General features: G+C 41.0%; 4 non-coding genes and 1 pseudogene across 4 annotated transcripts; 1 reads left to right on the top strand and 4 right to left on the bottom strand.

Moving 5' to 3' along the window:
- Positions 1-121: 121 nt before the first annotated feature.
- Positions 122-333, bottom strand: LOC136948340 (small nucleolar RNA U3). Its single transcript, XR_010877211.1, has one exon. It is a non-coding gene; the product is annotated as a small nucleolar RNA U3 (small nucleolar RNA).
- Positions 334-737: 404 nt separating this feature from the next.
- On the bottom strand, positions 738-949 carry LOC136948409 (small nucleolar RNA U3). Its single transcript, XR_010877275.1, has one exon. It is a non-coding gene; the product is annotated as a small nucleolar RNA U3 (small nucleolar RNA).
- Positions 950-6,937: 5,988 nt separating this feature from the next.
- LOC136948439 (small nucleolar RNA U3) lies at positions 6,938-7,148 on the bottom strand. The gene has a single exon (XR_010877299.1). It is a non-coding gene; the product is annotated as a small nucleolar RNA U3 (small nucleolar RNA).
- A 396-nt stretch (positions 7,149-7,544) lies between these two features.
- On the bottom strand, positions 7,545-7,751 carry LOC136948526 (small nucleolar RNA U3). The gene has a single exon (XR_010877345.1). It is a non-coding gene; the product is annotated as a small nucleolar RNA U3 (small nucleolar RNA).
- Positions 7,752-19,533: 11,782 nt separating this feature from the next.
- Positions 19,534-20,532, top strand: LOC136948151 (piggyBac transposable element-derived protein 4-like; annotated as a pseudogene).
- The last annotated feature ends 840 nt before the right edge of the window (positions 20,533-21,372 follow it).

The following is a 21,372-nucleotide window of genomic DNA, read 5'->3' as shown; positions in this document are numbered from 1 at the left end:
ATCAAGGCCGTTGTTGCAATCCCTCCACATCCCAGCAGTGTCGCAAATTTCACAGTCCAGTGCATCATGGGACAGATGCAAACATTACTGTGACTGACTTTGCTTGAACAATCAATGTACATCCACTCAGAACATGATCCTTTCGTCCAAGTTCCATTCAAGAACTTGGAACAGGCATCAATGGTGGTAGGACAGTGAACACAGCCACACCTTTCCACCAGATTCCTGCTCAGAAAGGAACATCTGCATCTTCATCATGAATTGTGAGACCACTCCTTGGAAACACATTTCTCAAAAACAAACTATAGAAATGATCCCTGAAAGTATAGTCTTGGTTGTTGGACTGGGAACAACCTGGCTTTATATCTGGAGGAGCACATACGCACCACTGGGTTCCAAAGCCAATTGAATGGTCGACACCTGTAACAATCAATTATGCTAAAGCTGCGACACGTGGAACGTGTCTCTTGGTCATACATTTCACGCAGAGTTCTGAAATCTTCCACATGACAAAACGTTGCATAGAGAACTAAATTGTTCATTTGTATCCGTGGATTCCTTGCATAGAGAGAACCAAATTCAGCTAAACTTGGCACGGATCTAAGTATTGATCAACATCAAGGCCGTTGTTGCAATCCCTCCACATCCCAGCAGTGTCGCAAATCGCACAGTCCAGTGCATCATGAGACAGATGCAAACATTACTGTGACTGACTTTGCTTGAACAATCAATGTAAATCCACTCAGAACATTATCCTTTCGTCCAAGTTCCATTCAAGAACTTGGAACAGTCATCAATGGTGGTAGGACAGTGAACACAGCCACACCTTTCCACCAGATTCCTGCTCAGAAAGGAACATCTGCATCATCATCATGGATATTGAGACCACTCCTTAGAAACACATTTCTCAAAAACAAACTATAGAAATAATCCCTGAAAGTTAAGTCTTGGTTGTTGGACTGGGAACAACCTGGCTTTATATCTCGAGGAGCGCATACGCACCACTGGGTTTGTTAGATGATTTTCTGTCAGAGGAGGGGCCAAGGAAAGCACCACAATGAAAAGAGTTGACTTTGTTTATTAAGTCGAGCTGCTCGGATCACGTCACCACAACAGGCAGAGTGGTTGGCATGAGTCAGAAAACATGTCTCTCAGAAGTCCTTTATATATGGCTGGACTGTACAAATATAGTTACCATCACAACATCTCCTTAAACGGTACTCATTCCACAACTTGATGCACAGAAGAACCTACACACAGGTGATGCGGTCATCAATCATTGCTTGTACTATTCTCTGCATCTTGCACTTAACCTAAGTTGACCATAGCACATTCCTTGATCTATATGTGTATTGTCCAAGGCCTGTTCCGTGACCTCTTGACCACAGCAAGAAACAACCTCACACATGTATAGAAAATCTGCGTATCAGTCCTCCCTTTTCTATCTTTGGAAATGGTTTTTACCATTTTCAACACACAAATCACTGTACAAATGTCTGAGAAGCCTGCACCGTTTAAATCACACTGGAATCCAATTGAATTCCCATCACAATTATCAATGATGCATGAGTTATCAGTCACCCGTAATCTATACTCGCACAAACAAAACCTCACTCCACACTTGACAAAGAATGAGTAAAACATCATGCGGCTAATCTACTCTACACTTCACACTTAGACAATCACTTGGTCAAAACTCCTTCCGAGCAAGGATAAAATCACCAAATGTCATCTGTCAGTGTGACAATGCTAAGTTCACAACACTCACATGCTAAATATACATAACTCTCAACACAATTCATTACTACGACTATTCCTTATCACATCATTACATCCCTAACGTAAGGAAGGCTCTGAACTTAAATCATCATTGCACACAAACACATTTCAAGAAAGAAGATGTCTTCATCCGAGGTTCAGCCGAACTCGAACTCCTCTCTAGGTATGGCCTCTCCTTCTCCATCGCCATCTGTCCGACTCAGTTCGCACTCATAATTAGACATTTCATGACATGCAACACTATCTCTATTAATCAAGATTGTCGATGGAATCTATGGACGAGAATGAACTTTCAGAAGAAGTATCAGAACGTCCTCTAATGGACTTGATGTTAACCGCTATGTTACCCTTAGTAATAACCGGCATGTTAGTAATGGAGTGCAGAGATCTCACCATCAGTGCTCGAAATATTGGAAAGCAGCAACCCATGATCACTATAACAAGTATGATTACCAGAAACACTGGTGCCAAAATTCCTACAATCCATGTCAGTAGAGAATTGCCTTTGAACATGTTAGCTATGACATCCAGGATCTGATTATTATGATATCCTCCTAACATTCTGGCATCTCGATTGGTCCTAACGATGTTCTCCTGTATGTCTCTAATATTGTCAATAGCTTTAGACAAATTACCAAGACCTTCAGATTCTGAGGGAAGATAGGTGCAACATGAATCGTCACCTACAATAGCACAAACACCTCCCTGAGCGGCAGTGATTGCGTCCAAAGCAATTCTATTATTTATGGTAAATTCTCTAATTGCAGCAACTTCAGCTCCCAACGCCTGAAATCCCATAAGTGTAGCATTAGCCACTCTAGTGCTATCATGTAATGATTAGAATATTGAAGTTCAGTATTCCAAAAGATTGTTTTGAACACTAGCTGAGTACGTGTAAATATCCTGAAATCACGGGGTAAAGCACTATATCTATCAGCCAAATCAGTTGCATCAGTGTTTTGCAAATGTACATAACCCATAGTTTCAACATTGGAACGCTTAGCTCTAGAACCAGTACGATGATGTGTCATGAATTCAATAGGTTCGACTACATATAATAGATCGTTCAACGTACATACTCCCCAAAGTCCTCTGAATAACGGTGGTAGACTGAAGAGGTATATGGGCAAACATTTTAAATCAGAATATTAAATTCTAGAGGTTTTTAAGAGTTTTGATAAAGGTATTAGATGCAATGTGGTGATGAAATAAGAAAGAGAAAATGATTACAATGTACTTTTGTTTGGAGTTTGACTGTAATTAGATTTTAAGTTTTCTTTGAGAGTTTTATCAGGGGGATCAATGATCAATTATGGGATAAACAGTTAGGCTGTGATGAGGTTGTTTCATTATGGTATTGGTTCATAAAGAGGGTTATTATAACTTGGTTTTTAAATAATTTGGGAAGACTCATTAAGTCTGATAGATTGTGGTTGTGATGGTTGGAACTAAGTAGCTTGTTCCGGACTGCAGCCAAAGCAAGTTATGAAGTTCTACCTATCTAACCTATATAGAAATATAGATGGGGTATAAGTTTGGCTAATGGTTACATTAAGAACATTTTATGGTCTATGTTTCATTTTGGAATCATACAGATTAAATTCTGGTTTAGGGTAGTGATGTTAGTTTTCCTCATGTCTTGGAAAAAAGAGAGATTTGATTTGGTTAATTTAAATACCAAAACATAATAGGGAATCTGAAATATAAAGGTATTCATTTGAACTGTTCCTAAAGGTTTTTTGAAGAAAAGATAATAAGAGACTAAAAGTTGAGGTTATTCGTAATTTGGTTGTTTTCTAAAATAGTTTTATTTTATACAAATTGGTTCAAAAGTTGGTTGCTTCAGTGTAAGCTTGTTAATTCATAAAAGGGAAAAGAGTTAAAATATTTACTGATAGTAAAATACTTCATTGGTGTTACATATGATTTTGGGAAAGGTATGGAAACAGGAAGTTTCTTAGTTTCATCTGGGACACAACTTGCTCTATGCAAATGTGGGGCTCACTCTAACAATAATGATTATTCCACAGGGAAGATGCTAGTGCTGATACTAGCTGGAGCAGTTTCTAGATTGCCTACATGCATTGATGAACTAACTAGAATATGTTTTTGATGTTGATATGTTTACAGGAAGTGATGAGATGATGTTGCAATGTCCAGATGAGCCTAACTTGATAAATTTGGGCTTAGAGGACTCTTTTGAGGAAAATTGTTGTGTGACCTTGATACAACATTTGTTACAGATTCTTTAAGGGAAGCGCAGGCTTCTTAGAGAGGAAGAGGTGACGTTTAGGAATTTATGACTGACTGATGACTGACTGATCCAAACAGAGAGTGACTATGGGGGTTTTATGGTTTTATGAATTTAGCTTCAGTAGTTTGGCTTTGTGATAGGACTGTGAGGGTTTGATATGATACTGCTGAGTTGAAAATATTGGACTGTATTTAACCCAGAGTGAGAATTTTGTTTTTGTTTGAGTATATTTGATAAGAATTACAGAATACAGCGGACAGATGGAGAAAGGAATGGTGGAATGGAGATTCGAACTTGGACTAATCCACAAGAAAATGCGTTTTGGAAAAAGGAAGGATATGAGAATAAAAATGGAGGTTGTATGGTCTGCATAAAACAATTATCTTGAGATTTTGCTCAGTTAACACATGAAAAGATCATGCGTCTACAATTTGTGTGATATCAAGAATGCATTATTTTAGCATACAAGAGGATTTGTAATGGATGCATAGTCATTTTGTCAGTACTTCATATGTGGGATAAGTATTATGAGAAAAGGAATTTAACATTTAGTCATTTAGCAGACGCTCTTATCCAGCGATAAGCTTCACAGTTAAGGTTAGAGAAACTATTTGAGTATTGATAGACGGATTTTGTAGAGTTACATTTTTGGAGAAGTGATACTGTTTTAATGATTGTTGATGGTTGTTGGATGGGAAGAAGTTTTAGACTTCTCAGGTAGATTTGGGCTCAGTGATCAAGCTTTTGTTGATTTAGATTATTCTATGATGGGATTTTTCTTTGAGGATATGTAATGATAATGGGTCACACTTGTTTATGGAAGTTATTTTGGTGTTGATAGGAGTCAACATTGTGTTAATCACATCAGTTGAATGAGAGAACAGAACTTTGAAGACTAAGTCAGACGACAAGAAGTCAGTTACCTTTAACTGACCTCTGTGAGAATGTGCTTGTTTATCACTGTGCAACCTTTTGGAGTCTACTTTGTGTGAGATTCACAGGCAGGTGAAGGAGGCTATTCCTATGACTGGACCGCTGCATGATTTGATACCAGAGGACTGGATCGTGGTGAAGGACCTGAAACGCCTGGTAAAACCCAAGGTGGACAGGTCCATACCAGATTCTCCTGACGACTAATCCGGCGGTTAAGACCGGAGGGAAGAGCAACGTGGATACGCGCTAACCATTGTAAGCATGCGTCCTGCCTGTAGACGGAAGGAGAGGATACCTATTCTGCGTAGTACCAAGGAAAGCTCAGAGTCTGTGCACATAGTGCAGTTCTTTGAAAGTTGCCCTGAAGCAATTTGATCGTCATTTGCAATTGGTTCAATTAGGCTATCCTGCCTGAAAGAAGATTATCTACAGCCAACTGAAGATGGCATCCGTTCCAACAACCTGGACTTTGTGGTATACGGGGTACAATGGGTTAAGTCTTGGGAATGGCATTCCTTATTGTGTTTCCAAGGTTCTAATGATACTATGACGACAAATGTAATGACTTCAATTGTTTCATCAGTAATGATGCAGCTGTTAAAAAGAGATGTGTCTACGAAGTTTAGAGCTAGAAATCAGGTAGCTGCAGGATTAGAATAATGTTTTTGCGTACGGCTAGCAAAATGTGGATTGTATTAATTATACATATTATAATCAGCAACGTTTTATTAATTACATGGTGGATACGATTTCTAGGTTAGAGAACAATGGCTAAGGCTTTTTCAATTCAGATGGTGAACTATAGTCCTTTAGAGAATTCTGACTGGGTTTCAGGAAGAAGAGGTTAATGTGAATGATAGTATGAAATCAGATTTACAGATGAAGGTATTAATGTGTTTGCTACTTTGTTGAGGTTTGAGTCTTATTTTTCTTAACGGACTGTTTGGGTTTATGTTGTTTAAAAAAAAAATTTGAGGAATGTTATGGCAGTTTTTGACATCGTTACAATATCTATGTTTCTTTAAGCGGTAAAAAGTAAGTTCCTTTGTTATAGACAGACGAATGTTAGAAACTGAGGCTCTGTGGTGTGGTTTACTCTGTAGAATGGACACTCAGATTGTCTTAAGGTATTTATGGTGTTGTTTTATGATACCTAACTAAGAGCCAGAGGGTCTTAGTTAGGTCTGGGGGTTGGGGGAGATTGTTATCTCAGTTGAGCGAGCTGACCTAACCTTTTGGCCAAAGAGATTGTGTCCTGTGTCCTGTTTGTGTATCATTAACCATCTCCTCATTTAGAGTGGGAGCTGGGGCATCAAAGAACTGTGGGACACTTGATGTGGAGTCAAACTGTCACTGAGCAGTGCTGACCAATCACAGAGACCGCTAAATTGATGGATTGACCATCAGAAGAACCATTTGTTCTAAGTTTATATAAGGCAGGGTTTTAGGGTTGTTCTTCACCACTCTCTCAGACGACCTGTAGGTTACATCTGCATGTCTTTCGCTATGACCGGTCCAGAGTACTCTGTTAATTCTTAAATTGTACAAACTAAATACATTTATTGAAACCGCCATCTCTTGACTATTCAAATCTACACAGTGCCACTAGAATTTTTCCACAAAAGTTCCAAAGCCAATTGAATGGTCGACATCTGTAACAATCAATTATGCTAAAGCCGCGACACGTGGAATGTGTCTATTGGTCAAAGACATTTCACGCAGAGTTTTGAAATCTTCCATATGACAAAACGTTGCATAGAGAACTAAATTGTTCATTTGTATCCGTGGATTCCTTGCATACAGAGAACCAAATTCAGCTAAACTTGGCACGGATCTAAGTATTGATCAACATCAAGGCCGTTGTTGCAATCCCTCCACATCCCAGCAGTGTCGCAAATCGCACAGTCCAGCGCATCATGAGACAGATGCAAACATTACTGTGACTGACTTTACTTGAACAATCAATGTAAATCCACTCAGAACATGATCCTTTCATCCAAGTTCCATTCAAGAACTAGAAACAGTCATCAATGGTGGTAGGACAGTGAACACAGCCACACCTTTCCACAAGATTCCTGCTCAGAAAGGAACATCGGCATCTTCATCATGGATAGTGAGACCACTCCTTAGAAACACATTTCTCAAAAAAACCTATAGAAATGATCCCTGAAAGAATAGTCTTGGTTGTTGGACTGGGAACAACCTGGCTTTATATCTCGAGGAGCGCATACGCACCACTGAGTTCCAAAGCCAATTGAATGGTCGACACCTGTAACAATCAATTATGCTAAAGCTACGACACGTGGAACGTGTCTCTTGGTCAAAGACATTTCACGCAGAGTTCTGAAATCTTCCACATGACAAAACGTTGCATAGAGAACCAAATTGTTCGTTTGGATCTGTGGATTCCTTGCATACTGAGAACCAAATTCAGCTAAACGTGGCACGGATCTAAGTATTGATCAACATCAAGGCCGTTGTTGCAATCCCTCCACATCCCAGCAGTGTCGCAAATTGCACATCATGAGACAGATGCAAACATTACTGTGACTGACTTTGCTTGAACAATCAATGTAAATCCACTCAGAACATGATCCTTTCGTCCAAGTTCCATTCAAGAACTTGGAACAGTCATCCATGGTGGTAGGACAGTGAACACAGCCACACCTTTCCACCAGATTCTTGCTCAGAAGGGAACATCTGCATCATGGACAGCGAGACCACTACTTAGAAACACATTTCTCAAAGAACACACTATAGAAATGATCCCTGAAAGCATAGTCTTGGTTGTTGGACTGGGAACAACTTGGCTTTATATCTCGAGGAGCGCATACGCACCTCTGGGATCCGAAGCCAATTGAACGGTCCACATCTGTAACAATCAATTATGCTAAAGCCACGACACGTGGAATGTGTGTTGGAAAAATTGAAGATGTAACACATTTATCCTGTATAAGAATGATTCTGTGTTCAGCATTCCTTGGGTGCAAAGAGAGGCCTACCCCCACATCTGAACTGGGTAAACATACAGGACCCTTATCTTGGGGCTGAGGACTAGGAAGAAGGGGGTTGGTTCGGTTGTTTTAAGGAGATACTTTGTGACAAGGACTATAGGTGGAGATGCAAGGTCTGGTGACCATTTGTTGACACCTATGTGAAGGAGTTTACGACCCCAGGGGCCTGGGGCCCATTCGTCGTAAGGGTTGAAGCTAAGTTAATCAATTGTCCCTTTAGCCCGTTAACATAAGCGAGCTAATTGAGAACCGCAAATATCTGTTCGTCGACGGCTGATCCGCATCCAAATCATCTGGTTAATTTCAATCAGGCTAAACTTATCAGGGCAAGTGCACGTGCACGTCCTACTTCAAAAGACAGGAAAGGTCGATCACCAAAACCGTGATTTTCTAACGGTATGATGGTGGAAAAGACGAAAGAGAGAGCGGTGATATTCTCGCCATCCGAGCAAACTATTATAATGAGTCTCTACGAAGACAATAAGCATATTATCATGGCTAAGTCAAACACCGCCACCGCTGTCAGAGCAAGACAGGCAGCTTGGCAAAAAATTGCCGATAAGCTAAATGCGTATTTTGGTAAAATGTATAGGCTCATCCTAAGTGCCTTATTACCCCAATCAATCAGATCACATTTCCTATGCCTGCTGGCAGTAGGCTTAATGAATGAGATCTTGCTAGCGAAAATAATGATATCAACTCTTTCAGAATAGGCCAAGTATAAAAACAAGGCCAAAGAGTATAATTGATATGAATTCATAGACACTTATAAGGATATATGTATGCCTACTGAAAGCGCTTATATCATGTAGTATATATGTGTATATGCATGTAGGCCTATGTGTAAATCCCTCTTTGATTTCATTGACTGGGACATGGCCAGGGAATATGAGGAATTGATTCATCAGCTGGTTAAGCGCCAAGTAGCCTACACTTTTCTTAGCAACGCATGTGTAGTGGAAATTTGGAATACAGTTATAATGTGTGTGTTTTATATATGAGGAATGTGTTTTAAGGGAAGTCTAAAGTTGGTTGAGAAGCTTGATACAATGAATGTTGAATCAACTCCATTTGGTAGAGATGCCATTTGCAGTTTATGACACCTGGGGAGGATGAATTGTATTGTTATTGTGATCTGAGGGAGCAGTTTAAGATAGATGAATTGATCAAGCTGCTCTGACCCTTCCTGTTGCATGGGTGGTGTTAATTAAATACTTGTTTGAAGATGTCCACACAAAGGACAGTTGACCATTTGACTGGTGAACTCCTGTGGCTTTAGTATCTACTGGTTTGGGGAGAGATGCCACATCAAAGAACTGTGGGACACTTGGTATGGAGTCAAACTGTCACTGAGCAGTGCTGACCAATCACAGAGACCGCCATATTGATGGATTGACCATCAGAAGAACCATTTGTTCAAAGTTTATATAAGGCAGGGTTTTAGGGTTGTTCTTCATCACTCTTGCGAACGATCTGTGGCTAGCACCTCCTTCGTTATGACTGATCACAAAGTACTTTGTTAATTCTTAATTTGTACAAGCAAATAAATTTATTGAAACCACCATCTCTTGACTATTCAAATTTACACAGTGCCACTAGAATTTTTCCACAACAGCATGCTGCGGCTTTGCCAATGTTTTCTGCATCGCCTATACTGTATAAAAATGTACCTGACGCAAAAAACCTCAAGGCTATGCAGAGAGTCTGAAGCACAGTAAAAGTTTCAAGTAGCTTTATTGTCAATTTCTTCACGTCAAGACATAAAAAGGAATCGATATGACGTTTCCCACTCTCCCACAGTGAAACATAAAAAGCACAGGCACAACAGATAAGTTTTTTATCTTAGCCTGAAAATTAGCTCGCTAAACTTGCTAGGATAGCTGGGATCTGAGAGGAAAAAATCCAGGCTGTGACTTAGTTGGCGTGGAGGAAGTGCATTCTGCTCTGTCCTGAGACAAAGGAGAGTCCAGGAAGTTGAATTTGCAACTATGGCAACGACATTTGTAGCTAACAAACTTAAAGACAGACTCAACAGCGATGGCGGCGGGTACAGGCTAGTAAAGGAATTGCAGCTTGACATTTGAGATCCAGGATAAGTAACCGCATGACACATGCGCAGACGTAAATTGAGAAATTTACAAATACGTAAATTTAGAGAAATAGATGAATTTGGAGCGAATTTGACATACTAATTTGGTTACTTTTTGAAATATGTTACGTGATGAGCATTTTGATACATTTGCTAACAAGATTTTTGGTTGTTTGAGTACATTTTATGTGAGTTTCAGAAATTCAGAGGAAAGGTGGGGCTAAAAAAAGAGTCCCGTTACGTTGAGATCTTACAAAGGTGATCCCAGAGGGGTGTAGTTCTGCATAATTATGTGAGTATTATTGCTGAAAGATGAGTCCGTTTAGATTAATTCAAAGTTTGGTGGTTAACAAATGCGTGATCAACATTTGTTTTAATTCCTAGCCAAACAGGGAGGTAAAGCCTTTCTGACCAGAACTTGTATTTATGAGCGGAGAATCTGTGATGTGTGATGTTATTCAATAAAAATGCAGAAATTAAACCCCTGGTTCATAAATTAGTTCTAATTGGATTGGAAAAGTTATACTTTTGCGAAATAAAGTGAATAGAAGGTAAACGCCAACCAGCTGTGTTGGTCAAAGGAAATAAGAGAAAAAAGGTTTTCCCCAGAGCGCTTTGCTGTTTGTGTTGAGTTACATTACATTTTACATTTAGTCATTTAGCAGACGCTATTATCCAGAGCGACTTACAGTAAATACAGGGACATTCCCCCGAGGCAAGCAGGGTGAAGTGCCTTGCCCAAGGACACAACGTCAGTTGGCATGACCGGGAATCGAACAGGCAACCTTCGGATTACTAACCCGATTCCCTCACCGCTCAGCCACCTGACTCAGTTCCAACACGCGCTGAGAGGCTGTTTGTTTGATTCGAGTTTGAAATGCGCGCTGATAGATATTGTTTATTTGAGTTGATTCATTGAGTAAAAACTAAGAGTAGTTGAGAAATTAGAAGTGTTACATTAAATCATATACAAACTACTAAATATTCAAATTAAATATTTTCATTTTGGGTTAATTTGGTCCGCAAATTTGAGATTTGAAGGATTGTCCGTGCATTACGCATGCTGAGGGCGTAGCCTAATGGCTGGCAAATGATTTAGGAATATTCAAAGGAGTATTCTGTATTACATGCTTTAATAAGACTTTTGAGAATTTAAAGAATAAGGTTTCGTTTTATGGGTTTATGTTACTCTTGTTAAATTGTGAATTTAAGGGTTTAGAAAGGAAAAGGGAGAATTTATATTTTCTTTAGTCTTAAGGGCATTGTTTGATTGACGTGATTGCGAGTCGTAGCGTAATTCTAGCATGAATTACTTATTCTAAGAGCAGTTGTAACGGTCAGAACATGGATTTTATGAAACAAAGTTAGGATAACGATAGTTTAAAGCAAATTCAAATATGGGTCAGAGAATCAGTAGAAGGTTAATTTTGAAATCAAATGGCGAGATTCATTCGATAATTGCAACATTGTGTGTTATGGGAACTTATGGGAAGTTTGTGTTCAGACAGGAAGGTTGTTTTTATTTGGAAAAGGAATGTGGTTGGTTTAAGGGTTTGATTTTATTTGAAATGTAACTTTATTTTCAAATAACCACGTGCACATCAAATATCCATTGACATGGAATCAATAGAAGGCACTTTTCAAGTTGGTTTATTTTAAAGCTGTGTTTTTCACAAATGTTTTATTTTGGTTTAAGGAAATGTGAAATGTTATGAGGAAGCGATTAGAAAGTTACATAAAAGATTGGTTTAGAGAAGATCATGGACGTTTATGAAATGAAACGAAAGAACGTTTTGTGGATGTGAAGAGATGATTGGTTTAAACACTTTGATGTTCTGAAAAGGGAACTATGCATATACTTTAAAGGTATACGGGAAAACATATACAGTCAAAATAGTAAAATCTAGGGTTTTTAAGAGTTTTGTTAAAGGTATTAGATGCAATTTGGTTATGAAATGAGAAAGAGAAAATAACAAAAATATACTTTTATTTGGAGTTTGATTATCATTTTGATTTTAAGTTTTATCTGGATGTTTTATCAAGAACCTGGCATACTGTTTGTGATGAACAGTTAGGCTGTGATAAGGTTGTATTAATAAGTGGTATTAGTGCATAAAGAAGGTTATTATAACCTTTGTTCTGAAATTATTTGGGAAGACTCATTAAGTCTGAAATTGTGGTTATGATGGTTTGTGCTGATTAGCTTGTTTTGGACTGCAGCCAAAGCAGGTTATGAAGTTCTACCTATCTGACATTTATGGAAAATATAGTTGGGAAAAATGTTTGGTTAATAGCTACATTAAGAACATTATTTGGTCTATATTTCATTTAAGAAGCATACAGATTCAATTCTGGTTTGGGATGATGACAATGGGTTTTATCATATCTTTGAGAAAAAGAGGTGTGATTTGATAAAAGAGTATTCTGAAACAATATAGGTCTTAAACTTAACTGTTTTAAAAGAAAGACAAGTTTTGAAAGTAATGGGATTAACAGTTGATTTTCTAAAGAAGGGAACAAAGAAACAGTGTCATTTCTAGGCATGACTAATAGGAGTTGAATATCAAATGATGATGTATTGTCTTATCATATACTGTTACATGTGTTTGCTCAACAAAAAGAAATGTGAAGGGAAAAATACTGCCTGGTAATGGTAGATATGTTTACTAGGCGGATTGAAGTCTTTCCCAGTCCTATAGCAGAGGTAGTAACACAATTTGAAATGATTTATGGAAGATCATATGTAATACCACAACTTAAACCTTTCACATAGCATGATGAAGAGGCGGATCAAAACGTTAACCGATTTGATAAAAAATGCTAACTAGAAAAGAGATATCTTCTGCTAAATTCTGTTCCAGGTGAAGCAAAGAGTGGATGAATCAAACCAGGAGATTGGGTATTGATTAAAGTTATAAAAGGAAAGAACTGGTCCAGCCCAAGTTGGGAAGGACCATATCAGGTACTAATCACCACACCCACTGGAGTCAAAATAGCAGAGAAGACATTTTGGAGACGCTTGTCACACTGTAAGAAAGGGACATTGATACAGGGACAGATAAGTTACTGATAAGATGTAAATTCTGGAGAAGGCAGGCCGGAAGGAGTCACAACAATTATAAAAGGGTTGACTCGGTTTTATTAGCTCGACGTCGGATCATGCCACCAATCCACAATAGAGTGGCTAGCATGAGTGAAGACTCTCTCTTACAAGTGTGCTTAAATACAGTATCTGGACATGTTCAAACATAGAATGCACAGAATCGCTTCCTTAACGGGTCTTCAGTGGTCAGTACACTGATACACTAGAACGTTCAACAGGTGAAGTGGTCGTTAATCACATAAGCCTTATTTGTACATGATTTTCCTCACTGTCTCCCCACTGTCTGGACTGCATGCTATATTCTGCTCAGAGGGGGCCTCGCTGTATGACCTCTTGACCTTACAGAGACACACGCTGTACATGTACCCAGAAACTCTGCCTTACAGTTACTCACCACAGTCTTGAGGCACAAGTCTGACTACAAAGGGGAGTCGTTCTTTAAATTGAAAGGCCCGTCTCAACCTCAGTGAAGAAATCAACGGCCAACAGAGACATAGGGTGTAGACTAAATAGACTAAAAGATAGGAGACAGTAAGCAGGGAAAGGTAGAAAAGATGGGTGACCTATTTCCTTGTCCGTAGTATTGTGACATCCGTGGTACCATATGTAGCTTACTGTTGCTAATATTCATAATAGTCTTCCCTATACTATGGTTTAAAAATTGAATTGCTCTTGCATTATGAAAAATGGAATGATCTACAAGGGAAGATATTGATTATAAAGAATTTGTTTGCTCAACTAGAAGTTCATACTGATAACATTGATTTCCTTTTTTCTGGGAATGCTAAAGCAGATGTGGCCAAAGAGGCAGCTATACAAGATGTCTTAACATTAGGAAATGTGGATGAGACTGTCTTGAGAGATATGAATTGTCACCAAAATGATGGGTTGTGTAAATTCACAGGAGGAACTTATGTTACTAAAGAATCTATTTCGTTATGTATTGATTTGAGCCATGGGATGAATCATGTCTCAAACAGGAGGGATGGAGATAACGAAAGAGTCTTTAGAGCATATGGATTTACAACTATACAAGAAAAACTTTATGCTTTTTTTAGCATACCCTATTTGAGAGGTCTGCTAAGGAGACTGGATTGTCGTGACGGATTTGACACGTAAAGTCCTGGAAATGACCCGAGGTGATGGGGTCATTCCTAGCTAGTTTCAGAGGTGATAATCGAGGAAATAGCATGGTACACGTGAGTCATTGCAAGCGTGAACTTTGTTTGATAGCGTCAAACAAAGGAAACGCGTTCTGCGTCAAATCAAGGAAAACTGCGCTGTGCCTATAGTACAGTGCATAGGGGTTGCCGTTTTAATCAACTAAACTACATTGCCTATGAGAAAATTACACTATCACCATGCATACACAATCATGGCATCCGTTTCAGCAAAGTGGACTTTGTGATAACAATGGGAATTGCCTTCCCTGCTTGGCTGTGTCTTGTGTCTTGTCTTGTCTCAAGATACTCTCTCATCATCACTCTCCGAAACTAGAAGCATGGAATTAATTAGCTGGTCTCTCAATGCTATTGACACCATCTTCTCGAAGAGAAGCTCGGGTTCGGGGGAACCCAACTGTCCGGACGGGACGTTCGCAGCTGGCTACACGATGGACGCGTGGGAGAATTGGCGTGTCGTGTGTCTAGCGGCGCTTTCCGTGGAGGACGTTGAAGACATCTTCATATTAGGAATCATGATTACAGGCTTTCTGCTGTTTGGAATAGGCGCTGGCTTTGTATATCGGAAAATCTAGGAAACGGCTGCAGCCGTCAAAAGCCCCGTTAGGCTGCCCGATATGATTGATGCGGTGGGCAGAGCTGTTGGAGCTCAGACTGTGAACTTACAACGCAGCATTGACTACAACAGGGATAAGTTTGCGGCTCTGCAAAGGAAGATGGAGGACATGGAGACCTTCCTGAAGGGTGGACGTGAAAATTGAGTTGCGGCTACTCGTCAAAACAACTACCCCAATCTTATCCACTTTCGGCCCCGTAACCAGCACAGACCTTGGCCAAGGCCGTTGCTGGAAAACAACTCCCCTGGAGAGCGCTGAAGCGAGACTATCTTGCTCCTCCCTTCCCCCCGCCCCACCGACATTTGTGGTTTGGTCTCTGCCCGGGTCATGACCAAGGATGTCTCCTGGCCAACACAATCTGCATAGGGAGAATCGGACTGATTGTGACCTAGGTCGAGGGCGCCAACCCAGACCTACTCACACATTAACTTTCACCTACTACAGATATCACCACCCCCCCACCCCCATCCAACGCCTTCGCCTGCTTGTTTCCCCAGGGTGGCTGGCGGGTCTGTGTCCAGCGCCTACCATGGCTGCAGGTCCAGATGCTGCTTGTCTACCCCCCCCCCCACTCCCCGTTGCAAGTCACGTGTTTTTGTAAATGTTGTTGTGCTTATGTGCTGAGGTTTTGTCTGTTCCCACACTGTACTCCTCTAGGAGCATTGTCTGGGTGTTGCCTTTTTCTCTCCTCCTCTCTCCTCATGTTATGCTGTAACTTTCTAGTCTCGTCCTGTCTACCCCCTTGTCATGTTTGTGTATTAGAAACTGCAAGTGGCAGCTCGGATCTAAGATGGATTCGAGAGACCGCAGATAGAGTGCGGCTAGTTTGGTTTGTTAAACGTTTTAGATCAACACTTGTATTATTGTTTTTGTTGATTTTATGTAAAGCACTTTGAGCTGCAATTCTTGTATGAAAAGTGCTATATAAATAAAGTCTTACTTACTTACTTACTTACTTGGGAAGACGTTCTGTTTTGTATGTTGAAATACAGTTAGGTCCATAAGTATTTGGACATTGACACAATTTTCATCATTTTGGCTCTGTATACCACCACAATGGATTTGAAATGAAACAATCAAGATGTGCTTTAAGTGCAGACTTTCAGCTTTAATTTCAGGGTATTTACATCCAAATCAGGTGAACGGTGTAGGAATTACAATACATTTTATATGTGGCCCCCCCCTTTTTAAGGGACCAAAAGTAATTGGACAATTGGCTGCTCAGCTGTTCCATGGCCAGGTGTATGTTATTCCCTCATAAAGGGAGTTCGTTATTTCATTGACAAGGAGCAGATAAAAGGTCTAGAGTTCATTTCAAGTATGGTATTTGTGTTTGGAATCTGTTGCTGTTAACTCTCAATATGAAGTCCAAAGCGCTGTCACCATCAGTGAAGCAAGCCATCGTTAGGCTGAAAAATCAAAACAAACCTATCTGAGAGATAGCAAAAACATTAGGTGTGGCCAAATCAACTGTTTGGTACATTCTTAAAAAGAAAGAACGCACTGGTGAGCTCAGCAACACCAAAAGACCCGGAAGACCACGGAAAACAACTGTGGTGGATGACAGAAGAATTCTTTCCCTGGTGAAGAAAAACCCCTTCACAACAGTTGGCCAAATCAAGAACACTCTCCAGGAGGTAGGCGTATCTGTGTCAAAGTCAACAATTAAGAGAAGACTTCACCAGAGTAAATACAGAGGGTTCACCACAAGATGTAAACCATTGGTGAGTCTCAAAAACAGGAAGACCAGATTAGAGTTTGCCAAAAAACATCTAAAAGAGCCTGTACAGTTCTGGAACAACATCCAATGGACATATGAGACCAAGATCAACTTGTACCAGAATGATGGGAAGAGAAGAGTATGGAGAAGGGAAGGAACTGCTCATGATCCAAAGCATACCACCTCATCAGTGAAGCATGGTGGAGGTAGTGTTATGGCGTGGGCATGTATGGCTGCCAATGGAACTGGTTCCCTTGTATTTATCGATGATGTGACTGCTGACAAAAGCAGTAGGATGAATTCTGAAGTGTTTCGGGCAATATTATCTGCTCAGATTCAGCCAAATGCTTCAGAACTCATAGGACGGCGCTTCACAGTGCAGATGGACAATGACCCGACGCATACTGCGAAAGCAACCAAAGAGTTTTTTAAGGCAAAGAAGTGGAATGTTCTGCAATGGCCAAGTCAATCACCTGACCTAAATCCAATTGAGCATGCATTTCACTTGCTAAAGACAAAACTGAAGGGAAAATGCCCCAAGAACAAGCAGGAACTGAAGACAGTTGCAGTAGAGGCCTGGCAGAGCATCACCAGGGACGAAACCCAGCGTCTGGTGATGTCTATGGGTTCCAGACTTCAGGCTGTCATTGACTGCAAAGGATTTGCAACCAAGTATTAAAAGTGACAATTAGATTTATGATTATGTTAGTTTGTCCAATTATTTTTGGTCCCTTAAAAAGGGGGGGGCCACATATAAAATGTGTTGTAATTCCTACACCGTTCACCTGATTTGGATGTAAATACCCTGAAATTAAAGCTGAAAGTCTGCACTTAAAGCACATCGTGATTGTTTCATTTCAAATCCATTGTGGTGGTATACAGAGCCAAAATTATGAAATTTGTGTCAATGTCCAAATACTTATGGACCTAACTGTACGTCTAAATGGTGCTATGATTCCGGATGTGATGATTTAACTGTTTCATTGGTAACAATGCAAATGGTAAATAGATTCAGAAGTGAAGTTTTAATCTTGATATAAATTAGACATTTTCTGTGGAATACAATTTAGGTACAAACACTCCTATCATGATACGTTCTGCCAGTTACGTGAAGATGTTCCAGTTGATTTGTTATGTTCCAGGGCAGAACTTTGAATGTTTTGAGAACAGTTATAGACTGTCGGAAGAGGTGATAACAATACTGTTTCATTTAAGTGACTTGATGAAGTATTATTTGGGAGTTGCATTAAAGCTTAATGTGTTGTTTTTGAGAAGCCGGTTTGTACTACAGAAAGTTGATATTAATTTGAAAAGAAACAGAAATTGAGAACATGTAATGAGATTTCAGGATTTGTGCCAAAGTGATGTGTCTTATCATGCAGAGGTTGTAAAAGAGTTAGCAACAGGCTGGAGAGAAATGTCTGTTGATCGAAAGTCCTGACCGCCCTGTAGGAGATCACCTTCGGGGGAGCTTCTTTTGCCATCTATAAAATTGAGATTTTTGACCGGGGGAGTACATCTGGAGACAAAATCTGGGGTGACTTAAGGGTTAAACAGGTTTTTGTTTGGTTAACTGAGGTTTATGACTCCCTGACCTGGAAAGAACTGCTTATCACCTAACCTGGAGAGAAAGAGCACAATCAGGGCCTGGTTTAGACTGTCTTAGAAAAACCTGACTGACAGTTTACTGAAGGGTTGATGGTTTTAGAGATGACCATATAAGACAACAAGTAGGCATGTTCTTATATCCTGATAATTTCTGTATTGATTTCTTTGTTGCAATCTTTGTTTCTATTTGATTTTGGTGGTTAAGGAGATCTGAGATGAAGTCCAGGTCTGCCGGTGGATGCATCAGACGTCCAATGACCACTGCTGGTGATGACGGGTTTTAATCCCAAAACCATGGGTTTCCCCGTTATGTCCAAGCATTCACACTACTAGACTATAATGCTGTATAGGCTTATTGAATATTACCCATTTTTATTTTTATGAATTATTTAGATTTTATGTATTTTGGATTTTATTGACTGTGTGTAGGCGTGGTTTTGGAATAACACATTTTATTCAGGATAAACAGGAGGGATATATTGGAAAAATTTAAGATGTAACACATTTATCCTGAATGATTCTGTGTTCAGTATTCCTTGGGTGCAAAGAGGCCTAACCCCAAATCTGAACTCTGGGTAAACATACAGGACCCTTATCTTGGGGCTGAAGACTTAGAAGAAGGGGGTTGGTTTGGTTGTTTTAAGGAGATACTTTGTGACAAGGACTATAGGTGGAGACGCAAGGTCTGGTGACCATTTGTTGACACCTATGTGAAGGAGTTTACGACCCCAGGACCGGAGATCCTGTTGTTGTGTTTCAATCAGGGTTGATGTCGTAAACACGCACACACGTAAACACGCACGCACACACGCGTGCCGGGTCTATGCAAGGAGCCAATCAAATCAAATTTATTTGTATAGCCCTTTTTACACGCAAGCATGTCACAGAGGGCTTCACATACGCCCATAGAACTTCCCCTCAGCCAATGAAGAAGAGCCATGGTACATTTGCATGCCTTTGTCTCAACCCTTGTGTTATCTTCGGGTCATTCTGACCAATCAGTCATTGGCATACAAAAACAAAGTGAAGCATTTTCTTTTAACCGTTGGGCTGTCTCAGACCCCCACATTGCAAAGGTTAAAAGAAAATTATTTTTATTTGTTTTTGTATTGAGTAAAACTGGGTAAACACAACGATGGTTCGTTATGAACCTTTGGGTCATGTGACCCAAAGGCAGCACAAGGGTTAACCAAAGACTAAAGAGCAGGGCTGCTTAAATAGGTAGCTAGCACAACATGCTAGCAGACAAACTTTGTAGCACAATGGTGTGTGATGTTTTTGTCTCCTTGTGGGCCGGCCGCAAGCAATAAAGCTTTCTTAAACTTGTTCACCGACTGACTGTGCAATGCTTGATATTCCTGACACTCTAGGACCCAGGGCCCGAAGTGACCGTGGATGAACAACTGCTCGCGTTCAGAGGACGGTGTCCTTTCAAGCAGTACATGCCAAGCAAACCGGCGAAATACGGCATCAAGTCGTGGGTCGAGTGCGATGCAAAATCAAGCTACGCTTGGAAGATGCAAGTCTACACCGGGAAGTAGATGGACGGAGTCCCGGAGAGGAACCAGGGGATGCGCGTCGTGCTCGACGTGACAGAGGGCCTGAAGGATCGCAATGTCACGTGTGACAATTTCTTCACCTCTTACGAACTCGGACGAGAGCTCATGGCGACGAGAAACATGACCATGGTTGGCACCGTGCGAAAGAACAGGGCCGAGCTCCCGTCCGAGCTGCTGACGACGAAGACGCGACGGGTGCTGTCGTCGCAGTTCGCCTTCACTCCCACCACTACTCTGGTTTCCTACCTCGCGAAGAAAAATAAGAACGTTTTACTCATGAGCACTTGCCACACAGACGCTGAAATCAGTGACAGAAACGACGGCAAACCGACCATCGTCCTAGATTACAACTTGAACAAAGGAGGAGTCGACAATCTGGATAAGGTCATCACGGCCTACAGCTGTAAAAGGAAGACGGCCCGCTGGCCCCTCGTCATCTTCAGCAACATCGTTGACGTCTCCTCCTACAATGCCTTTGTGATAGGGAGAGAGGTCAACCCCAACTGGATGCCGCGTAAGCGCAACAAGAGGAGGTTTTTCCTTGAGCAGCTCGGAAGGGCCCTCGTGACTCCGCTGATCGAAAGAAGACGATGTCTGCCCCGCACGGGAGCTGCTGCCGCGGTTGTGAAAGATCTACGGATGGCCAGCTGTCGCGATCCACCTCCTCAACGGTGACCCGGAGAGGATGGCGCAGCGGCAGCAGCAGCAGCAGCAGCCGCCGCCGCCTCCTCATCGGCAGGACCGACCTCGCCGGTCCCTGCCAGTAAGAGGAAGAGATGTCAAGTCTGCCCGGTGAAGAAGGACCGTAAAACGTTCACCGTTTGTCGCGGGTGTAAGAGGCCTGTCTGCAAATCCTGTTCGCATGTATACTACCCCACATGCCCCACCGAGCTGGGCTTCGGCCAAGGAGAGGTTCCCGTTGACCCTGGACGACCTGCGGGAGTGTGTGCAGAAGACTGAACAACTCAGTCGAGTGCAGAAGAGGGCTTTGCTCAAGCCACAGCACGGCTAATGCTACCACCACCACATGCATGGGATGTATAGATGATGTATCAGGACAGCGGGCTGGAGGTTCTATCCCTAGTGCTGTCTGCGGGTCGTTGTGAAGCACGGTGTCATGCGTGGTGTGACAACTTTTCATGATACAAAAATAAAGTGAAACATTTGATTTTATTCCTCGCGTTGTCTGCCTAGTCTATGACGCAACTCTCGTGCCGTTTCGGGGTCGTGGTGAAGCAAACTGACGTTGTGACAACTTTTTCATAATAAAAAAATAAAATAAAGTGAAACCTTTTATTTCTAGCCTTGTCTGCCTAGCCTATTAGTACACTCTCGCGCTGTATCCTAGTCTGCGCTGTGACTCACCATACCTAGTCTGTTACGCCACTCTCGTGCTGACAACCTTTCGTAATACAAAAATAGTGAAGTGAAACATTATCCGTCGAAATAAAAATGAATATTTGCCCTGACCGTGAAGCGAACCCAGGCCACAGAGCTGAAAGCCCCACAGCCTTG

This window comes from Osmerus mordax, chromosome 8 (assembly GCF_038355195.1).
Source record: "Osmerus mordax isolate fOsmMor3 chromosome 8, fOsmMor3.pri, whole genome shotgun sequence".
NCBI lineage: Eukaryota > Metazoa > Chordata > Actinopteri > Osmeriformes > Osmeridae > Osmerus > Osmerus mordax.
Note: the sequence above shows the minus strand (reverse complement) of the source record. Positions and strands in the feature narration are given on the sequence as shown.